Raw genomic sequence first — 23,599 nt, 5'->3', positions numbered from 1 at the left:
ATCTGCTCACAATCAAAATCTGGCTAAAGGACGTCAAGGAGGTTATAATGGATGTGAAACCAACCAATATTGTATATGAAGACATCTTTGTAGTCCTCATTCATTTTTCAAAATGTGGAGTCTTATCATAATTTTCAAAAACAGCAAACAGAAGCCCTCAACCATAAGAGAGAAATGTTGAAAGATGATCCGTTTTCTAGTTTACACTGATGTGTCATGTGGATTAGGGAAGAGAAACCTTACATAATAGGTCAAAAATTAGAAACTTGGGATGTAAAATGAGAAGCCATTATTCTTGCAGCTGAAACCATTAGCTAAGTCAAAGTAGTCTGCACAGCATATTATCACTACTCTTTGTTAATATAGCAACATTTGAATTTAAAAATTAAAAATATTACCTGAGGAGCATGAACCTAGAAATTATATACAGGAGCGCATGGGTGGATCAATAAGTTGAGCATCCAATTCTTTATTTTCACTTAAGTCATGATCCCAGGGTTGTGAGATTGAGCCCCGACTAAGACTTCGTCCTCAACCTGCTTAAGATTCTCTCTCTCTGCCCCCCTCCCTTCCTTGCTTTCTTTCTCAATATTGAAAAGAAAAGAAAAAAAAGTACATATAGAATTTGCAGCTGATAATTTAGTGAAATCAAACACAGAGGAAACAACTAACCTCCTGGTAAATAAAATTAATTTAGTAAAACAAAACAAAAAGCCTGAAGCCATGAGTTGCAAATGTGGCCACTGTTAATATTGCCATAATTGTATCAGACATTGCAAAAAAAAAAAACAATAACCACCACATGACTATGTTTATGTGCTTATTAACATGAAGAGTTAAGACAAATGAGATTTGACACAATAATCCATTTTATTTATTTTATTTTATTATTCTTTTTTGAAGGTGACAACAATTTTATTTTTCCCTGGGACGCTCATGGCTCCAGGTCTGACGCGACCTCAAGGTTTTCTTATGCTTCTGGTCCAGCACTTGGGCCATGTAGTTCTTCTGCTGCGTCTGGATCCATTAGTCAGACATGTGATTCCTGAAGATCTGTTTCTGCTAGCTGATAACTTGCTGCAACTCCTTAATCTCATTCTCTTTGACATTAAGTATATCTTCTTGCTTTATAATGTAGACTCAATTTCATTGCACTTGTGATGAGCTGGTCCTTCTTACTGGATTCCTGCAGGGCTCTGCACTTGACACTGGAGAGCGCCTTTTCAAACGCCAGCTTCTCTTTCTCCAGCTGTTTAAATAGTACCTCTGCCTCTCTTGAGGGCAAACTGCAACTTCTCCTCTTCCTTGGCCAGGAGGACCTTGGTCTTGGCATGGGCAGCTTTCTCTTCCATCAGCTTCCTCTCCACTGCCTGGAACTCTTCTTTACTGACAAAATTTTCCTCCTGGAGAACCATCACATTCCTCAGCTGGTGAATCAGTTCCTCCTGAGATTCGACCACGTCCCACAGTTGATCGAAAGCAAGACACACTGATCCTGACCCCTCTCCTGCAACCACCTGAGGGGCGTCACTGTCCCCCCCGCCCCCCCCCCACCAGCTCCATAATAAGCCATTTTAAAGATGTACTGGATGGCACAGCTTTACACCCTGGCATAAGGAACTTTAGTTTCTAACAGCAGTCTGTGGCAGTTAGAATAGGGACAGCCAAATTCCCTAGGCTAAGAATGTGAAATGCACACAAGGCAGATAGAGGTGGAACCGTCTAAAAAAGGAAGATTTGCTTTCTTGGAGTTGTTCACCATCTTGTCATTAGTCCCACTTGCTCTGAGTACCCACATTGTTCTGCATTCCTGGGTTTTCATCAAGTTCCAGGAACTGGTCTTTGTTTAGAGCAATGTTCCAATGTTTGTCATGCAAATGTGGTTTTCCTTTGAATAAGATTTCAATGTATTTGCTGCTTCACAGATGCTTCAAAGCATCTGTGCATCATGCAAACCCAGTTTGGGGAACCTCATGAATTCTGAAATGGGTCATGCTGTTAACAAGAAAGCTTGTCAGAACCTCTTTTGTATTCCTACTTCCAACTTTTTTTTTTTTTCCATTTGTGAATATCCAAGTTTTCAGTAATTTTCCAGCTACTGAATGGAATTTCTTTTTCATGACTCACAAATATGCAACCTGAAGGGATGCTTAACTTGACCCAATGACTTCTCAAGGGTAAGATAATAACAGCACCTGCCCCTTCCCCCCCACCACATTTTGGTACTAGGGTTTGGACAGCCTTGGCTGCCTATCATAACCAGAGTCATTGTTCTGTGTGTGCCTTTCATTTGGCACATAGAAAATCATAGGTCCTGCTGGGAGACATATGGAGTCTTTTTGAGGAAGTAAAATATTCCCAAAGTGCTAACAGGCAGAAGCTGACTGAATTCAAACAAAGTCCTGGCATTCCAAATCATGCAGTGGTGTGCAGGCCAAGAAACCCCTGAGTGTGGGGAGATTTAGCCTCGATCACCTACCTGCATGGAAACAGCTCACCTCTGCTGCACACAGTTCACCAGGACACACAGTTCTCTGGCCTTCATAATACATCAGTGCTGGTCATGTAGGATTCAAAGATAACTTGCCAACTACAAATACATGCAGACCATCATGCACCATGGGGAGTGCCCCGCACTGGCGGAGGCTTGTATCCATTTGTGATTTATATTGTCCCAGCATGATCTGCAGTGTTACCTATTTATCTTCTAAAGGAATCTGACAGATCTCATTCCAAAATGAGAATCTCATCCCCCCTAGTTGATGACCACTGCTTTATCTATGGTATGTGGAGAGGAGAGGAAAGGGGAAAGAAGGAGGAGGAGGCCTAGAATATGGATTTCTTACTTTTTCAAGTGAGTCAAGTCCTGAAGGACATGGTCTTCTAAAGCAAAGTTGGTATTATATTCAAACCCAGTGTTTTAAAATTAGAATTACTAATTGGGTTTTTTTTTTTTCATATAAATGTGTGTAAACACTGTAAATATCTGGCCCATCAGAATCCTGATCACTTTAGTCAGGTTGGACTATTACAACAAAACACCACAGACTTGGCTTAAATATTAAGCATTAATTTCTTTTCCTTTTTTTTTTTTTAGCATTAATTTCTTATAGTTCTGAAGGCTGGAGGTTGAAGATCAAGGTGCTGGAAGATTCCTTGCATGGGGAAGGCCCTCTTCCTGGGTTGCAGACAGTTACCTTCCTGCTGTGTCATCACTTGGAGGAGAGGTGGCCAGGTGGCCCTAATAAGGCCACTAATCCCATCATGGGAGCTCCACCCTTACCACCTCATCTAAATAAATCTGATCACTTCCCAAAGCCCTATCTCCTAATATCATCCCTTTGGCAGTTAGAGCTTTAACAAATGAAATCTAGGAGACACATTCAGTTCCATAACAATGCTGAACTTTTCTTCCAGGGAAACAATCAAGTATTTAGCAGGTGGGCAAATTGTGCCCTAGATTCCTATTCATTTCCCCTTGAGAATATCTGCCTTTCAGAGATCCCATCCCACTACACCAAGGGATGTGCCAGCCCAGATAGCAAAGGGACATAGCTCCTTCGACCAAGGAGACACATCAGGAAGTCAGATCTGACTGCTTTTTCCACCCAGTTTCACCCACTCAGGTGTCCATCTCTGCCCTATGAGATGGGTTCTCTGGAGCAGACACTCAGCAAACTGCCATGAGTCAGGAAAGCTATGTCCCGGCCCTTGCTCTGCCCTCACGTGCTTTTAAAAAGTTGTTAGCTCCAGGCACCTAAGTGGCTCAGTCAGTTCAGTGTCTAACTTTGGCTCAGTCATGATCTCATGGTTCTTGAGTTTGAGCCATGTGTCAGGCTCTGTGCCAGTTAGAGCCTGGAGCTTGCTTCAGATTCTGTGTCTCCCTCTCTCTCTGCCCCTACCCTGTTCACACTCTGTCTTTCTGTCAAAAATAAATAAACATTAAGAACAATTTTCTAAAAGTTAGCTTTTGGGGGCACATGCACCCCAATGTCTATAACAGCACTGTCAACAAAAGCTAAGTATGGAAAAAGCCCAAATGTCTATCAATGGATGAATGGATAAAGAAGATATGACACACACACACACACACACACACACACACACACAGACACACACACACACGAGTATTACTTGGCAATCAAAAAGAATGAAATCTTGCCATTTGCAGATATGTGGATGGAACTAGAGGGTATTATGCTAAGCCAAATTAGTCAGAGAAAGACAAATATCATAGGACTTCATTCATATGAAGCCTTTAAGATACCAAAAAGATGAACATAAGGGAAGGGAAGCAAAAATAATATAAAAAACAGGGAGGGGGATGAAACATAAGAGACTCTTAAATATAGAGAACAAACAGAGGGTTACTAGAGAGGTTGTGCGAGGTGGGATGGGTAAGGAGCATTAAGGAATCTACTCCTGAAATCATTGTTGCACTGTATACTAACTTGGATATAAATTTTAAAAAATAAATTAAAAAAAACTTTTAAGTTAGCTTTTGGACCTGCACTTCCTCACATGTAGAAGAGTTGGATCCAGCAGTGTCTCCAATGGTAGAGAGGAGTCAACCGACCTAAGGCCTTTGGGATGAAACCCAAAGAACCATTCTGTTAGTGGGCATCTTTTTGAAGACTTACATTTTTATTTTTAAAACATGTGAGAATTTTTCATTCTACTCTATAACATATGTTTATTTTAATATTAATGTCTTAAATCACTTCTCATGAAATAAAGTTACTTGGCAATCATTTTTCTTCCTATAGAGATATCTTTATGAAGATAAAGGAGGGGCTGCAAGCCAAGGAATGTTGGCAGCTGCCGGAAGCTGAAAAGGGCAAGGAAACAGATTCTCCCCTGAGAAATGGAGGCTCCCCTGAGCCTGTTGATATTTTTATCTGAGCCCAACAAAATTAATTTTTAATTTCTGACCTCCAAAACTCTAAGAACGAATCTATGTTGTTTTACGCCACTGAGTCCGTGGTGGTAGTTTAAGAACAGCAATAGAAAACTATTACCATTGATATTAAAGCCCACATTATTTTTGGCATTTATTCCCATTGGTAGAAATTCTTGTTTATATGTTCATTCTTTTATGCATTGCTAAGTTAATGAGAAAAACAGCAGCTCTCATTGGGCCATTTTCCCGATTCACAAAGGAAAATGCACTGTATGGGTGTTCATCTTATTCCATTTTACTGTCCCCATCTGGTTATGGCCTCACCTCTTCCACTTTTTCCCTAAAGGAGAGTTAGTGAGAAAAGAAGTGTTTGCAAATATGCATGGATTGTCAGTAACCCCAGGTGGCCCCGGCATGTCTGAGGACATGCTCATCTATTGGCATGAGTGTCTCTGTTGACACACTTGGTCAAAAGAACAGCAGATCATGACCCAGCATGCCTGTCTTAGCTGGCTTTCCACTCAGCTGGAGTTAATGGGGCCACCTCAGTCTGTTCTCATTGCTGTGACTAACACAAAGTGGGCAGCTCATCAACAGCAGACATTTATTCTCATGGTTCTGGAGACTAGATGTTTGAGAGCAGAGCAACAGCATGGGCCAGTTCTGCTGACAACCCTGTTCAGAACTGCAGATGCTGACTTCTCACTGTGGCAAAAAAAGAGTTCTAAGGTCTCTTTTATAAGGGCACTAATCCCATATTCAGGAAGGCTCCATCATCTTAACTAATTATCTCCCAAAGGTCCCATCTCCTAACATTAGCACATCGGGGGGTGGGACTTCAACATATGAATTTGGTGGGGGGACACAGACATTCCTGGGGCGAGGGGCAACCTCTGACTCCAGTCTCATTCCTGGGTTCTCACTCTAATTTCTCTTGGAATAATTTAACTGATTTATCATACAGAACTTTCACTTTGTTTTCATTTATAGTAACAAAATTTTTAAGGAAAAGGTGGAATAGAGCAAAATTTTGTAGAGTATGACTAATTTTGTTTGCTTTTCAATAAGTTGAAATGTTTACTATTTAAATTTTTTCATGGGGCACCTGGGTGGCTCAGTTGAACGTCCAACTTTGGCTCAGGTCATGATCTCACGGTTCATGGGTTTGAGCCCCACGTCAGACTCTGGAGCCTGCTTTATTTTATTTTATTTTTTTCTGTTTTCTTTTTTTTTAATTTCTTTTTTATGTTTTATTTATTTTTGAGACAGAGAGAGACAGAGCATGAGCGGGCAGGGGCAGAGAGAGAGGGAGACACAGAATCTGAAGCAGGCTCCAGGCTCTGAGCTGTCAGCACAGAGCCCGATGCGGGGCTCGAACTCACGAACTGCAAGATCATGACCTGAACTGAAGTCGGACACTCAACCGACTGAGCCACCCAGGCGCCCCTCTTTTTTTTTTTTAATAGTTTATTGTCAATGCTCTTCTCCATAAGTGCCCCACCACCACCACCACCTCTTTTCCCTCCTCCTCCTTCAACCCTCAGTTCGTTTTCAGTATTCAATAGTCTTCTCAAGTTTTGCGTCACTCTCTCTCCCCAACTCTCTTTCCCTCTTCCCCTCCCCCCTGGTCCTCCATTAGGTTTCTCCTGTTCTCCTGCTAGACCTATGAGTGCAAACATATGGTATCTGTCCTCTGCCTGACTTATTTCGCTTAGCATGACACCCTCGAGGTCTGTCCATTTTGCTACAAATGGCCAGATTTCATTCTTTCTCATTGCCATGTAGTACTCCATTGTATATATATATCACATCTTCTTGATCCCCTCATCAGGTGATGGACATTTAGGCTCTTTCCATGTTTTGGCTATTGTTGACAGTGCTGCTATGAACATTGGTGGCGCCTGCTTTAGATTCTGTGTCTCTTTCTCTCTCTGCCCCTCCCCTGTTCATGCTCTGTCTCCCAAAAATAAATAAATGTATAGTAAAAAAGTTTAATAGAAAAAAATGAAATTTTTTGTAATGGGACATTTGAAACATATCTAAAAGTAGAAAGAACAGCATAAGGAACCCCCTTTACCCATCACCCAGCTTTAATAATTATCAATACATGGCTGGTTCTATTCATCCCCCTGGCCACCACTGGAGTAGTTGAAAGCAGGTTCCAGATGCCATTTCACATCACTTATGTGATAATTTTAAAGTTTAGTTGATATAAATAGCACAGAATTCAAAAGACAGTAAGCAAAATAGGGAAGAGGTTAAGTCATGATGCTCCCCCATCCTCCTCCTCCCATCAAGCCCTGCTCCCAGAGGCAGTGACTATAAATAATTTCGAACTACAGCTGATGCTTGAATGCAGGGGTTGGGGGCTCTGGACTCCCATGTAGTCAAAGATCTGCATATAACTTTGGACTTCCCCAAACTTAACTACTGTTGACTAGAAGCCTTTCTGAAAACATAAATGGTCAATTAACACATATTATGTATATGTATTATACAGTATATTCTTATGATAATGTAAGCTAGAGAAGAAAAATGTTAAGAAAATCATAAGGAAAATACAGTTACAGTTCTGTAGGGTATTTATTTAAAAATGTTCATATTACTGTAGCTGTTGTATTTATGTATGTATTTAAATTTTATTTATAAGTAATCACTACACCTAACATGGCACTCAAACGCACAACCCCGAGATCAAGAGTCACACACTCCCTGACTGAGCCAGCCAGCCAGGTGCCCCTGTAGCTCTTCTAAATGGAGGCACCACTTAGTCCTGCAAAAAGGAGATTTCTCTTGAGAAATTGGCATCTAAATAGATAGACTGAACTATCACTTAGTATATTTCATTGATGGCACTTCTGTTAAGAACAGTTACATTGGACTATGTACTGGGCACATTGTAGATCAATTAATATCTGTGGCTTGATGAATCCTGGAGCTAAAGATGGATGTTACTCAAAACCGAAACTTCAAGCATCTATTTTGCATTGCTCTGTCTTGGCCATACATGGAACATGAGAACCAGCACAGCACCTTGCAGTTTAGTTGAGCCCTGGGAGATGTGTGAATTAAGCCCAGGGAAGCCCACAAACTTGTGGCAGAGAATTAGAACCTCATTCTGCATCTACTGCTCTGTCCACTGTGCCCTGAATTCCTCCCCAGCCTGTCCCTGTTGGAGCATTAGATGTTACTCCCATTACCATCATCCACAATTAAGGGCAGATGCTGCATTCTTTTAAATTTGTCCTTGGAGAAGGAATCCTTATGGTGTTTGATGGAGCAGCCAGTAGTGTGTTTTACATGCCAGAGCTGGCCATGGAAAATTCTTCCCAGGATTCAAGGCACTCTCAAGCAGAACCCATCCAGCAAAACATCGCCAAGGGCCCACAACGGACTTTACTACTTTCTGCTGACTGAACACAAGTCACATCTGTGCAACACTGAAGAGTTTCTATAGTTCCCTGACATCCAGCATTTCACGTGTTTCTCTTCCTTTAAGGCGAATATTTATAACCCTGGTTTTACATAACAGAAAGTTAAGATTCAGCCATCCTAAGTGACCAGCCCAAGGACGGGTAGTCAAAGAGGGGCAAAACTGGGGTGCCTGGGTGGCTCAGTCAGTTAATCTGCCAACTTCGGTTCAGGTCATGATCTCACGGTTTGTGGGTTTGAGTCCCACAACAGGCTCTGTGCTGACAGCTCAGAGCCTGGAGCCTGCTTCGGATTCTGTGTCTCCCTCTCTCTCTGCCCCTCTCTACTCATGCGGTTTCTGTCTCAATAATAAATAAAAACATAATAAATAAATAAATCTTAAAAAGGGGGAGCAAAACTAGCACTTAAATGATGGCCTGTAGCCCCCAGCCTGGTTCTTCACCTTCACAGCTGCCTCAGATACAAAATAGGGTGAATGTCTCTATTTAAGGAGAATATATAAAACTTGACCACTGTTTTGGAAGCCCACACAGTATGTGTTTGTCCTAGCACAGATTCTAATTTAGTAATTTTGGAAAGGGCCAGTCCAGCAGGGGGAATATTGGGAGTGTGGGGAATTACAAGCAGTTTTTATTTCTGGAGCATGAAATGGGAGTTGGTAAGCAGTGAGCACGGGAGCTGGCGAGGTGGGTAGGAGCCACCTCACGGAGGAGGGCTTTGTACATTATGAGGAACTTGGATTTTATCCTCTCACTAGCAGATGAGAAGCCACTGAGGACTTCAAAGCAAGGAATAATATGGAAATATTTGCCTTTTAAAAGGTCATTTGGTGGCCATGAGGAAGATGAACTGAAGATACCAGGACCAGGGGCAGAAGGATCAACCATCAGGCCACACATTGGCCAAATTCGATGGGGCGAGGGGCTGGGATGGTAAGGAACACAAGGCCCCAAGGTTCAAGTCACAGAGCCCATGGGAAAGGCGAATTTATTTGCCTCCTCACATTACAGTGCAGGATGTGGCACTGTTCTAGGGTTGAACTTTTATTGAAGAAAAACCGAAAACATAATGAATAAACAACAAAATGCACAGGTGTTGAGTGGTCAGCCTGATGAGTTTTGACAGCTGTATAACCATGTGACCACAAGGATGCTGGCTGACAGGTAATTCCAGGTACAGACACTGTGAAAAGCAAGCGACGTTTTTCTTTGTTTTCCTGCCATACACCTAAGACACACTGTCATGGGACAATACCAGCATTTCAGCCTTCTGAGTTCTTTCTTTTCCCCAATCTTCTATATGAGCTAGGGAAAACAAAGGCAGAAGGGACAGGAACAAACACCAGTTGAGTAAACTGCATGCCCAGTGGTGACAAGTATCAAGGGATTAACCCTCCCAGTAGTAGCCTGACAACCAAATCATGAAATAGGGAGAATGGTGCCCAGGAGACCAAATTTTCTGTGTTGTTAGACAAAGCAAAAGCTAGAGGCCAAATATAATGGACTTTTCTTCTTTTAGAAAGAGACAGAGAGAGAGCATGAGTGAGAGAGGTAGAGAAAATCTCAAGGCAGGGTCCATGCCCAGTTTAGGGCCCAACGTGGGGCTCAATACCATGACTCTGAGATCATGACCTGAGCCAAAATCAGGAGTCGGCCACCTAACTGACTGAGCCACCCAGGCACCCCAACAATGGGCATTTCTTAGAAACTCCCAGCCCACAGTGTTCACCCATGAGCACTCCTGGTGAGGACCTCTGAAATAGTGACAGAGCAATGCTCATCACATCCTATAAGCACAAGATCAGGATGGAGTTTGACCCAGGTGAACAACAGCCAGGGAGAGAGGCAACCTCTGCATAGCTCAAGTGAGGAGCACTGCTGGGTCACAGAGGGCTCAAGAGAGTAGGCTAGGGCCTCCACATGAGACCTGAAATGCCAGGACTCCCCCATGGTAAGGTCCTTAGGTGAAGGCTGCAGTGCAGCTAATGAACCTCCTGGCTACAGCTGACATGGAAAAATGCCTCAGGAGCTGAAGTTTAAAGTTATGGAGGCATGACAGTTCTAGGCATAACGTGGCTAAAAATTGTTTAAATGGCTCATATTTCCTACTGGACAGTGACATGTAGAAAAATGAACCTGGACCACTTTCTTACACCATACACAAAAATAAACTCAAAATAGATAAAATACCTAAACCTAAGACAGGAAGCCATCAAAATCCTAGAGGAGACAGCAGGCAAAAACCTCTTTGACCTTGGCTGCAGTAACTTCTTACTCAACATGTCTCCACATGCAAGGGAAACAAAAGCAAAAATGAACTATTAGGACCTCATCAAGATCCAAGCCTTCTGCACAGTGAAGGAAACAATCAGCAAAACTAAAAGGCAATGAATGGAATGGGAGAAGATATTTGCACATATCAGGTAAAGGGTTAGTGTCCAAAATCTATAAAGAACTTACCAAACTGTGCACCCAAAACAGAATAATTCAGTGAAGAAACGGGAAAACAACATGAATAGACACTTTTCCAAAGAAGACATCAAGATGCTACCAGACACATGAGAAAATGCTCAACATCACTCATCATCAGGGAAATACAAATAAAAACCACAATGAGATATCACCTCACACCAGTCAAAATGGCTAAAATTAACAACTCAGGCAACAAGAGATGTTGGCAAGGATGTGGAGAAAGAGGACCTCTTATGTACTGATGGTAGGAATACAAACTGGTGCAGCCACTCTGGAAAACAGTATGGAGGTTCCTCAAAAAGTTAAAAATAGAACGATCCTACAACCTAGTAATTGCACTACTAGGTATTTATCCAAGGGATACAGGAGTGCTGTTTCGAAGGGGCACATGTACCCAATGTTTATAGCAGCACTATTGACAATAGTCAAAGTTTAGAAAGAGCCCAAATGTCCATCAATGGGTGAATGGATAAAAAAGATGTGATACACACACACACACACACACACACACACACACACACACACACACACAATGGAGTATTACTCAGCCATCAAAAAGAATGAAATCTTGCCATTTGCAACTACGTGGATGGAACTAGAGGGTATTATACTAAGCCAAATTAGTCTTTCAGGGAAAGACAAATATCATATGACTTCACTCATCTGTGGAATTTCAAATACAAAACAGATGAACATAAGAGAAGGGAAACAAAAGTAATACAACAACCGGGAGGAGGACAAAACACAAGAGACTCTCAAATACAGAGAACAAACTAAGGGTTTCTGGAGGGATTATGGGAGGGAGATGGGCTAAATGGGTAAGGAAGACACTTGTTGGGATGAGCACTGGGTGTTTTACATAGGGGACTGGTCACTGGAATCTACTCCTGGAATCATGATTGTACCATATGCTAACTACCTTAGATAAAATTTTTTTAAATGGCCCATATTTCCTGATAGCCTTGTGAGATGGTTCAGCTGCAGGGTCATCTTTACTTGAGTCATACCAAAGAGCTCAGTTTTTCAGTTTTTTGTCTCGATGACAGATTTGCTATTTTTAAAATGTCACAAAACAAATAGAACTATAAGTTATGCTTCCTGGTCTTTTGTGGCTCATTTCATGTTCGTTGGACAGTTCCAATATGTTTGTGTGATTGAGAAATAGATTTTAGACAGAGGAAGTAAGAATTATTGTAGAGGCCTGTTGAAAAGGCACTAACTACCCAAGTGTTGGGGTCGGAGGGACTCCAAGAGAAGCAGGCCTGGAAAAAGTTTCTCTTAACTCCTCAATGGGTTTCTGTGCAGGTACTTTTTTTTCCAGCAGGATGGCAGCAAATTGGACTTTGCTTTGTGATGACAGCTATTCAGGAGTTTGGGTACCTGGCAAGGAAATTCTATAAGGTTTCAGTGACATTTAGAAGAATTCTCACAACATATTGTCAAATAAAAAATAACATTTCATTCTGATCCAGTTTTGTAAGAAAAAGTGTATAAAGCATATAGGTGCATTTGTGTTGAGAGAAAAAGACTGAGAGAGCATTGTATTACTTAGGATTTGGGGCTGTGGAGAAGAGGCTCACCAAGATTTCTAAAAAAAAAAAAAAAAAGACAGGCTTATTGCAAGGGAATACCTGCACAAAGATACAGGAAAAGAAGCTGGGAACCATCAGGAGTGAGGCTTACCCTGGAATCAAGGCAGGTCCAGAGGCCTCAGCAACAGAAGCAGGAGCTACTGAGGTTTAGGTCTGCTGCTGTGACTGATCAGCTTCTTCATACTCTCTTCTGGAACTTCTCGCTCCTTCTCACACCTTCTTACATTTCCTGTGCCTTCACAAAATCTGCCTTGCACAGGACCCATCAGGCCTGTGCTGGTCCTCCTGTTGTTATTGTATCAGACAGCCCCCTCCCCATCCGCCTCCTCACCCCCCTGGAGCCACCATTCTCCCAGCAGCTCCTGGTTCTAATACCCAGGGAAGAATAGTTATGCCCCACCATGTTTGTGCCCAGCTGATGGAAATTAATTAGTCTGCCTTGGGATGCTTGTGCTCCCTGTTCTGCTCACAAAGACCAAGGTCACACGGTTATTTTGATTTGGCTCTTCAGTCCTGTGGCCAGTGGGGCAACTTAGGGTGCAATCAGATCATGCACATGTTAGCCTGACCAAAATGTGAATGATAGAAAAAGCAGCAGCTCCAGGTGGGTATCGCGGCACCCTTCTTTGGTGCGCAGTCACTGCTGACAGGCTCTGGACAAAGTGGACGCACCTTCCGTGTCTGGCAGAAGGTGCCTGCAACCGCATGCTGCTCGCCGCTGTCAAGCTCCATGTCCAGTCCGGGCTTGAAGCACCCAGATGAGAACCCCAAGCCTCGACTGCCAGGTCTATCCGCTCAGTTTTCCTGTTTTCCAGAAGAAATATCTGAAATTGAGACTGATTGAAATATGTGTTGTTTTATTTTTAATCTATTTTATGAGCCCCTTATTCACAGGAAAATCAAGCATTAAATGAAAATGTGGATGTTTGTTTTTCTTTTTACCTAGGCATGGAAAACAGAAAAGGAGTGAGAAAAATGACAAAAAGCCATGATGTTAGGTGATCCATGTGCACGAGAGGAAGTGAGCACCCCTCATTCCACTGATACAGATTTCTATGCAGCCACAGGGAAAGGCAGAGGCCCTGCTGCTCGAATTTCATCTCCAGAACTGCTGAACACCTGCACTCCTTGAATTTCATTCAAGATTCCTAATCAATAAGAGAATGTGTCCTTTCAAGAGGTCACATCTATTTCTGGAACCTGGAGCATGAGCGTGGCTGGCATCCTGCCACTGGCCCCAGGAATCACTTGAGTCTGTGCTCTGGGCCCTTCTGGGAGGAGCTCTTTGTTCTGAGTTCTGTACTTGTGTAAACAGGTCCCTAGGAGGAAATCTGGTATGTCTATTCAGAACAGCTCACAAAAGGGAGAGTTGTAAACACTTGGATAGACAAGGTGTGCTTTAATAAATTAACAATTACCTTAAAATGATTACACTCTCGTGCCTCCTCCTCCCCACCCTGGGGTTTCTGGGTCCTGCCAACTGCACTGAGCTCTTTATAAAACTGGCAACAGTGAGGAAATTACAAGAATGTAATGGAGGCCCCATTATTGGGGTGGGAGGAAGAGGGGACATAGAAAAGCAGTGAAAGGCAGTAGTACCACAGATTATAAATGAAGCAATAGATGTGAACTACTGGTTAGTATGTTTTATATGATCACAGTCTTCCTAAAGAACTTCTCATGGAATTTTATTTATTTAATTATTTATTTATTTATTTATTTTTCCCCCTCCCCCGACGTCAAGCGCCGCTCACTCATGGAATTAAGGTTTGGAGTTTCTTGCTGGTATTTTTATTGATTCCGATTAGTTTAAGGAAGTGGAATGCATCTGTTGAAATGAATGCAATGGGGGTGCCTGGGTTGCTCTGTTGGTGGAGTGTACGAATTGGGCTCAAGCCATGATCTCATAGTTCGTGAGTTCGAGCCCCATATAGGGCTCTGTGCTGACAGCTCAGAGCCTGAAGCCTGCTTTGAATTCTGTCTCCCTCTCTCTTGGTCCCTCCCCTGCTAGTGCTCTGTTTTTCTCTCTCAAAATAAACAAACATTTAAAAAATTTAATAATGAATGTGATGGACTGAACTCCTGTATCAGGACAAAGAAGTAAATGGCACAAGAGGCATGACTACCTGGCCTAAAATCTTCCTGTTCAAATCTTAGATCCTACTTGGAAACAATTAGAATTTGAGAACAAAAATAGGTCATTATCCAGCAAAGACACGACTAGATCAACAGATGGAGGTTATTAGTTATAATCAAGACTCCCTAATGAGCAGTTTGTCATGTTAACATTCTTACTAGAGACTGTGGGTACCTAGTCACTCATCGAGACACATTTTTGCTGCTAAACTGGATTTTTTGGAAAAAATATCTGTTTGTGTCTTTTTAAAATTCAAATTGTATTTAAGGCAATGCATTCTGATGGCTTATAATCCTTTTTTTTTTTAATGTTTTATTTATTATTGAGACAGAAACAGAGCATGAGTGGGGGAAGGTCAGAGAGAGAGGGAGACACAGAATCCAAACCAAGCTCCAGGGCTCTGAGCTGTCAGCACAGAGCTCTATGCAGGGCTTGAACTCATGAATCATGAGATGGTGACCTAAGCCAAAGTTGGCAGCTTAACCAACTGAGCCACCCAGGTGTCCCTGATGGCTCACAATTCAAAAGGTATAAAAAGTCTCCTTCCTACCTGTCCCTCTCATTTCCTCTCCCTGGAGGCAGCCAATGTTTTCATTTTTCTTGTGAATCCTTCCAGATACTTCACTGTTTCTAGTTTTTGTTTCTGTTTTTAATTTTTTAAGTAGGCCCCATGCCCAATGTGGGTCTTGAATTCATGAGTCTCATGCTCTACTAGCTGAGCCAGCCAGGGACCCCCAGACATTTGCTTGCACACAAGCAAATATGTACATAAATTTTTCTGTTTTACACAAACTGTAGAATATTGTATATAGTTCCATATCTTGTTTTTTCTGTTAACAGCATATCTTAGAGAGTATCCACTATTCTTCACGGTTATTCCATTATAAGAAAGTATCATCACTCAGTCAATTACCACTGTTGGACCCTTAGGGCTAATATTCTGTATTATAAACAATGTTCAGTGGATGCCCTTGTGAGCAATGTCTGTAGGATAAACTTCTAAACATGAAATAGCTGGATCAATGCATATCCGCCAAATGCACCCTTCCCTACAGACAGATTGTGGAGAACTGCATTCCCACAATGGCACATGACTGGTTTTCCACAACCTCCTCAATGTAAGGTGCTACATGACTCTTTGAACGTTGCAAATTTCATAGCTGAAAAGTGTTGATCATTGTCAATTTTACTAAATGAAAATGGCATTTCCATGCTTTTATTTCATGTGTTCATATTCTGATTTGCATTTCTCAAATGTTGAGAGAGGTTAGGAATCTTTTTTCAACAGTCAATTTATATATTTCAACTATTTTATTATCAGGTTGTTATTCTTTTTCTTCCTGACATGAAAAACATTTTCCAATTTATCATGTCTTTTTCATTGTTTATGTATCTCTATTTTATTACCCAAATTTAAGTTTTGGCTTTGTAGTAATGTACCAATTTCTCTTTACTGGCTGTAAAACTTTTAAATTATAATTAAAATGGCATTTCTTAACCTAAGATTAAAAAGAATTCCCTTTTTTGGAGTACTTTTGTGGTTTAATTTTTTGTATTTATAGTAATTTTTTAAAATGTTTTATTTATTTTTGATACAGAGAGACAGAGCATGAGAGGGGGAGGAACAGAGAGAGAAGGAGACACAGAATCGGAAGCAGGCTCCAGGCTCTGAGCTAGCTGTCAGCACAGAGCCTGACGCGGGGCTTGAACCCACGAATGTAAGATCTGACCTGAGCTGAAGTCGGAGGTTTAACTGACTGAGGCACCCAGGCACCCCTGTATTTATAGTAATTTTTTAATGTTTATTTACCTATTTATTTAGAGAGAGAGTGCAAGCATGGGAGGGACCAGGGGAAGGGGACAGAGGATCTGAAGCAGGCACAAACTGTGAGATCATGACCTGAGTCGAAGTTGGACAGTCAACTGACTGAGCCACCCAGGTGCCCCACTAAATATACATTTTTATATTGAAAAGTAAATGTTCAGACTTCTATCTCGAGCAATTTAACATCCTGGAAAAAAATTTTAGATAAAAAATAACAGGAAATGCTATCCAACATAACAACTTTTTAAAAAACATGTATACCTACACTTGTGAAAAATTAAGGAAAGTCCCTACATTAGAAAAGAAAAACTTGATGCTGAAGCTAAAAGCCACACTGGCATTGATGTTACTCTTCCCCCTCAGAGTATTAGCTGATCTCCAGTAAATAAGAGACAAGTTTTAATGAGGTCAGAAGACAAGACAAGGCTTAGGCCTGCACGAAGTAGGGACTATAGGTTGGAGGCCCTTTCCTACCTCCCACGATGCTGAGACTAGTCCAAAAAAGCAAGGACTGGAAAAAATTCTCCCTCTGACAGTAGGAGAACAAAGGACAAAAGAAAAACTGTATTTGTGTGGGATCTAGATGAGGCAAGTGTCTCCTTGAGAGTTCATGACCATGAGCATGCCTTGGTGCTGCTCTGGAGTTCAAATTCTACTATCAATCTATGCTTACTCCTACAAATCTAGAAATTCACTCAAGGATTTCTGGTCTGGTAACACCCTGGAGCAGCTGCATAAGTGGAAAAAAAAATCTTCCCAGAAAGTATATACCCACAACCCAGGTCTCCTAGGAATGGCACAAAGCCTTTTTGAACACAAGTTTACCCCCCAAAAGTATAAAATATATGGAGAAAGAGGCCACCATGAGTAAAATATACATAAAAGGTTTAACCACTGGAATCAAAAATATCAGAATACTACTCTGGCAAATCTTTACCTGCAATAACTATCTAAGGGTACCATTACTGTCTGATTAATTGCCTACTTCCTTTGACCATCCAACCCTTAAACACACATTCTACAAGCTGAGAGATGCTCCGAATAAAATTGTCCCACCACTAAAAACTCAGAAACTCCCACAGCTTCCTGCCAATAACTGTCTATGCCCTATAACAATCTAGACTTTGATTCTACCAATAGGTGCTTTATTCCCCCAATACTAACAAGTATGCATTTGAAAAGCTTGATAATGAGAGCCTCAATTTATTCTCTTAAGAAAATAAAAAATTCCTCAACAAAGTAGGTTTAGAGGGAACAAACCCCAACATAATAAAGGTTTAAATAAAAAGTCCAACATAACCAAAAACATACTCAATGGGGAAAAACAAAACTTTTCCCCTAAGGCAGAAACAAAATAGGGATGTCCTCTCTCACCACTGTTATTGAATATCATACTGAACATCCTGTCCACACTAATCAGACAAAAAAAAATAAATAAAAGGCATCCAAATTGGTAAGGAAGAAATAAAATGCTTGCTATTTGCAGATGACATGATATCATATATAGAAAACCCAAAAGACTCAACCGAAAAGAAAAAAAAGCTAAAACTGATAAATGAATTCAGTAAGTGTGCCAAATACAAAACCAATGTAGAGAGATTTGTTGCAGAAAGAGAAATTAAGACAATAATCCCATTTACAATTGCAAAAAGAATAAACTACCTAGAAATAAACTTAACCAAGTTTAGTTCACCAAGAGGTAGAAGACCTATACTCTGAATATTATAAAAAATTGATGAAAGAAATTGAAGACAATAAAAACAGATAGAAAGGCGTTCCATGTTTATGAATTGGAAGAACAACTATTGTTAAAATGTCTATACTGCTCAGTGGGGAAGATAGCAGCAGATTAGCAGGACCCTAGGCTCACCTCCTCCTACAAATACAGCTAGATAACAAATCATCCTAAATATCCCAGAAATTGACCTGAAGACTGGCAGAACAAACTCCACGACCAAAGGTAAAGAGGAGGCCACATGGAAGAAGGTAGGAAGTGCAGAGATGCAGTTTGGGAGAGAAACAGACCACGGTTGCTATGGTGGGGAGGAAGCCATGGTCACAGAGAAGGAGGATAGACAGACTAACACATAGGGGAGCACACAGGGAAAATGAATTCCCAATAGCAACTGGTTTGGAAATTAAGACTTAAAGCCTAGAGTTTTAAGAGTCAGCGAGCCTGACTGTGACAGAACCTGGAGGCAGGCAAACACCTGCAGACATACTTGGAAACAGCGTTCTGAAGAGCACCTGAGGCACACAGTGGGGAGGTTATTCACTCATCTCAGAGCATGTCCCAGACAGGCAGTGTTCAGAGAGACCTCTCTGGGGACAAAGGAATTGGCAGGTACCATGTGCCTGCCTTGCCCCTCAGCGTAAGCACAGGGCCACCTGCAGGAACCAGCACCAAGCCCCGCCACCCCGACGCCCCAGGGAAACCACCTCTCCCAGTCATGCTTGTCTTGGTCCCAGTGCAGGTAACCCCAAAAGATGAGCCCAAACCCTTTTAACACTACATCTACTGATGGAGTTTTGCTGAGCCTTAATTCTGGCGGCAGTGGGCACAGGTCTCATTTCACAAACAGACCAGAGCACACCTAGTTAAAACACTCCACATTCAGACCAAGGACAAAACATTGCTCACAATAGGCAAAGAGAGCCTCTGCAGATGACTGGCCTGAAGAATAAAGTGGCCAGGACAAAACAGCCGAGCATACACAGCACACCTTGGAGACAGTCACCAAAGTACCAGGCCCTGGGGAACAGGGGACATGACATGGCAGGATACTACTACAGGACCTCCTCTTCATAAGGCCATTACCCTCAATAACAGGAGATTGTAGCTGACTTTGTAAACACACAGAAATGGGCACAGAGACTTAGATAAAATGATAAGATGAGAAATTTATCCCAAATGAAAGAACAAGACTATAGCCAGAGATCTAAGTGAAACAGATATAAGTAAGTAACATACCTGATAGAGAATTTAAAGGAATGATCATAATGATACTCATTGGACTGGAGAAAAAGGGGAAAACATGAGTGAGACCCTTGACACAGAGATAAGGAGTAACATAGCAGAGATAAAAGGCTCAATAAATGAAATGAGAAACACACCTGATACTTGTAGATGAAATATCCAACAAAGATTTAGTATCCAAAATACATAAAAACTTATATAACTCAATATCCAAAAAAACAAATGATGTAACTAAAAAATAAAAGAAACAAACAGACGTTTCTCTAAAGAAGGCAACCAGATGGCCAATAGACACACGAAAAAGATGTTCAATGTTGCTCATCATTAGTGAAATGCAAATCAAAACTACAGTGAGATATCACCTCATACCTGTCAAAATGGCCAAAATAAAAAACTCAAGGAACAACAGGTGTTGGCAAAGATGTGGAGAAAAAGGAACGCTCATACTGTTTGTAGTAATGCAAACCTGTGCAGCTGCTGCACAGAATAGAGGTTCCTCAAAAATTGGATCCTATGATTTATTAATTCAAACTGTAGGGTATTTACCCTAAAAATACAAAAACACTAATTGAAAGGGATACACGCACTTGATGTTTATTGCAGTATTATTTACAATAGCCAAATTATGGAAGCAGCTCACATGTCCATCGATAGATGAATAGATTAAGATGTGGTACACACACACACACACACACACACACACACAGGAATACCATTTGACCATTAAAAAGAATGTAATCTTGGCATTTGCAACAACATGGATGGATCTAGAGGGTATAATACTGAGCAAAATAAGCCAATCAGAGAAAAACAAATACCATGTGAATTCACTCATGTAGAATTTAAGAAACAAAACAAATGAACAAAGGGAAAAAAGAGGAAAAAATAAAGAGGCAAACCAAAACTAGACTCTAACTATAGAAAGCAAACTGATAGTTACCAGAGGGTGAGGTAGGTGAAGTAGGTGAAGGTTTTTAAGAGTACACTTATCATGACGAGCACAGAGTAATGTATAAAATTACTGAATTACTATACTGTACATCTGAACATAGAACACTATGTTTTTTGTTTTAAAATTCTTAATGTTTTTAATTTAATTTTGAGAGACAGAGAGAGACAGTGCGAGCAGGGGAGGGTCAGAGAGAGAGGGAAATACAGAATCCGAAGCAGGCTCCAGGCTCTGAGCTAGCTGTCAGCACTGAGCCTGATGCAGTGCTTGAACCCACGAACTGTGAGATCATGACCTGAGCCGAAGCCGGATGCTTAACCTACTGAGCCACCCAGGAACCCCTACAACACTATGTTAAGTCTACTGGAGTTAAAATAACAAATAAAATAAAATCCACTAGCAGTATTCAGAAGAAAATCTCAGCAATAATCCAGGGGGAAGAGCTACTTAAAAGTAAACCCAAAATAGTTAAGACAATACAGAGCCTGGGGCACCTGGGTGGCTCAGTTAGTTGATCGACCAACTTTGGCTCAGGTCATCATCCTGTCATTCATGAGTTCAAGCCCCACTTTGGGTTTGCAGCCTGTCAGTTCAAAGCCTGCTTCTGATCCTCCATCCGCCTCCTTCTGCTCCTCCCCCAGTTGCACTCTTCCAAAAATAAATAAATATTAAAAAAAAAGAAAAGAAGATACAGAGCATGATCTTGGACTTTTGTCCCAAAGCAATGGGACAAATCAACATGATTAAACCCACATCAAATGGAAGAAATATTCAATACAGTTGCTTGTACACTACCCTGAGGACCTAAAAATAAGTAACTTGTTCTTCTGTGTTCCTTGTTGCTGAAGTATTGAACCTGACAAAGTTCTTAAATCTTTTGGCTGTCCAGTTTTAGTGCCTACTATATATCTGGATAAAGGAAATAAAAAATTATAACAAATAATTACTGCTTTATCTCTTTACGTATGGTGGATAAGCTTAAAACAATAGTTAGCACAACATGTAGCAATTAAAGAAAAGGTCATTGCTTATGGGTGTTTATAATGCCCTTCCTTAGAACTCAAAATATGTATTTTTTTATACTCAGAAAATATATCACATACTTGAGATTCAAATTAGCCTTCACAGAAGTTCTTTTCATATTTTAGCTAAAGGAGTACTTCTTGATTGATTTACTAGATTACATTAGTAAGAATTTTTAACATGTCAGGGAAAAAAATCTGCCAGACCTTGAATTTTAAACATTGCAGGTTGTTTTTTGTTTTGTTTTGTTTTTTGTTTAGTCATGACTTTATTGATTCAATAACTATACACTGATAACCCACTATAGGAGAGAACATACTGCTTACTGGGTAGATTATGGTGAACAAGGTACATCTGTAACTTCAAGGAGCCAGCAAATTACAACAGCGTATAAAAGCCATGAGGGAATGAGGAGAGACTTTTGAAGGAGTTGCAGTGAGGAAGCCTAAACCAGCTTTGGAGACAATGAGGCTTCCCGGAGGAGATGAGACAAATAGGGACAATTGTGACTAGGGACAATTGTTGCAAAGGACAATTCAAAATGCACCAATTGTGATGAAGGAGGAGAGTTAGGGAGTAAATTCCTGAAAGGATCAGCAGAATGCACCAAAATAGGGAATTGAGAAAGGGCTTGGAGCACTTTGGAAACCTCATGTCTGTCAGCCTGTCTTTCTTTCTCTCTTTTTCTTTCTCTGTCCTTCCTTCCATCTTTCTTTTTTAAAAATTTTTAAAGTTTATTATTTTTGAGACACAGAGAGAGAGACAGAGCATGAGTAGGGGAGAGGTAGAAAGAGAGAGGGAGACACAAAATCTTGAAGCAGGCTCCAGATTCTGAGCTGTCAGCATAGAATCTGACGTGGGGCTTGAACCCATGAGCTGTAAGATCATGACCTGAGCCAAGTTGGATGCTCAACTGACTGAGCCATCCAGGTGCCCCACATCTTTCCTTTTGTAAATACAGTTATTTAAAATGGGATTTCTAAGTCTAAAGTCTGCCTTGTATAAAAGTGGTTTTTGTCCAAAGAACAATTTAATAAAGCTGAAACATTTCCTAAAGCTGACACAGTGGAGACCTTTTAGTTCTTATGTATACTTTACCCAAACCCCCTTTCCTGGGTAATCTCTATATTTCTTTGGAGATCCACTACTCCCCCACTCTGATCATGTGATCTGGGAAGGCTCCCTTGGACCAGGGAGTACTGCCTGGGACCTTTTTTGGAGCTATCTGCACAGTGGTGAGCAATTCCTACTGGCACTGCTAACTGGTACTCAGCCAGCTGCTTGGGTGGTCCCCTCCGGGTGTGCTAGCCCAGCCAGAGCTGCAAACAAGAGAGATCGTTTCCTGTATTCAGCCACTCCTGAAGCCATGGTATCCCTGACTTTTGGGGTATGTGAACCTCTCAACATTCCCTCTCCCAACCTTGAGCTGATTTGAATTGGCTTTTTGCCACTTGCAACCAACCTATCCTGTCCCTATAGATACACTAAAAGGAGTTCTCTAGGCTGAAATGAAAGGACACTAGACAGTAGCTTCAATCCACATGAATAAAGAACACTGGTAAAGGTAACTAAAAAGGTACATATATATTTTAAAAAGCTTAAATATATTTCTTGTTTGTAAGACTCCCCTCCCCCCCATCTGACTTAAAGACAACTGCATAACTGCTGGTAGGAATGCAAACTGGTGCAGCCACTCTGGAAAACAGTATGGAGGTTCCACCAAAAATTAAAAATAGAATTACCCTACGACCCAGCAATTATACTACTCGGTATTTATCCAAGGGATATAGATACGCTGTTTCAAAGGAGCACATGCATCCCAATGTTTATAGTAGCACAATTGACAATAGCTAAAGTATGGAAAGAGCTCAAATGTCCATCGATAGATGAATGGATAAAAAAGATGTGGTATATATAATGGATTATTACTCGGCAATCAAAAAGAATTAAATCTTGCCATTTGCAACTATGCAGATGGAACTACAGGGTATTATGCTAAACTAAATTAGTCATTCAGAGAAAGACAAATATCACAAGACTTCACTCATATGAGGAATTGAAGATACAAAACAGATGAACATAAGGGAAGGGAAGTAAAAATAAGATAAAAACAGGGAGGGGGACAAAACATAAGAGACTCTTCAAAAAAATTTTTTTTCCATAATATTTTATTGTCAAATTGTTTTCTATACAACACCCAGTGCTCTTCCCCTTAAGTGCCCTCCACCATCACCACCACCTCTTTTCCCCCCTCCCCTTTCCCCCTCAACCCTCAGTTCATTCTCAGCATTCA

At 41.1% G+C, this 23,599-nt stretch overlaps 1 pseudogene; it reads right to left on the bottom strand.

Annotated features, from left to right (window-relative positions):
- Nucleotides 1-915: 915 nt before the first annotated feature.
- On the bottom strand, nt 916-13,127 carry LOC115277446 (annotated as a pseudogene).
- Between the last annotated feature and the right edge of the window lie 10,472 nt (nt 13,128-23,599).

The sequence above is a fragment of the Suricata suricatta genome, chromosome 14 (assembly GCF_006229205.1).
Source record: "Suricata suricatta isolate VVHF042 chromosome 14, meerkat_22Aug2017_6uvM2_HiC, whole genome shotgun sequence".
Classification (NCBI taxonomy): domain Eukaryota; kingdom Metazoa; phylum Chordata; class Mammalia; order Carnivora; family Herpestidae; genus Suricata; species Suricata suricatta.
This window is presented reverse-complemented; position numbering and strand designations above follow the sequence as displayed.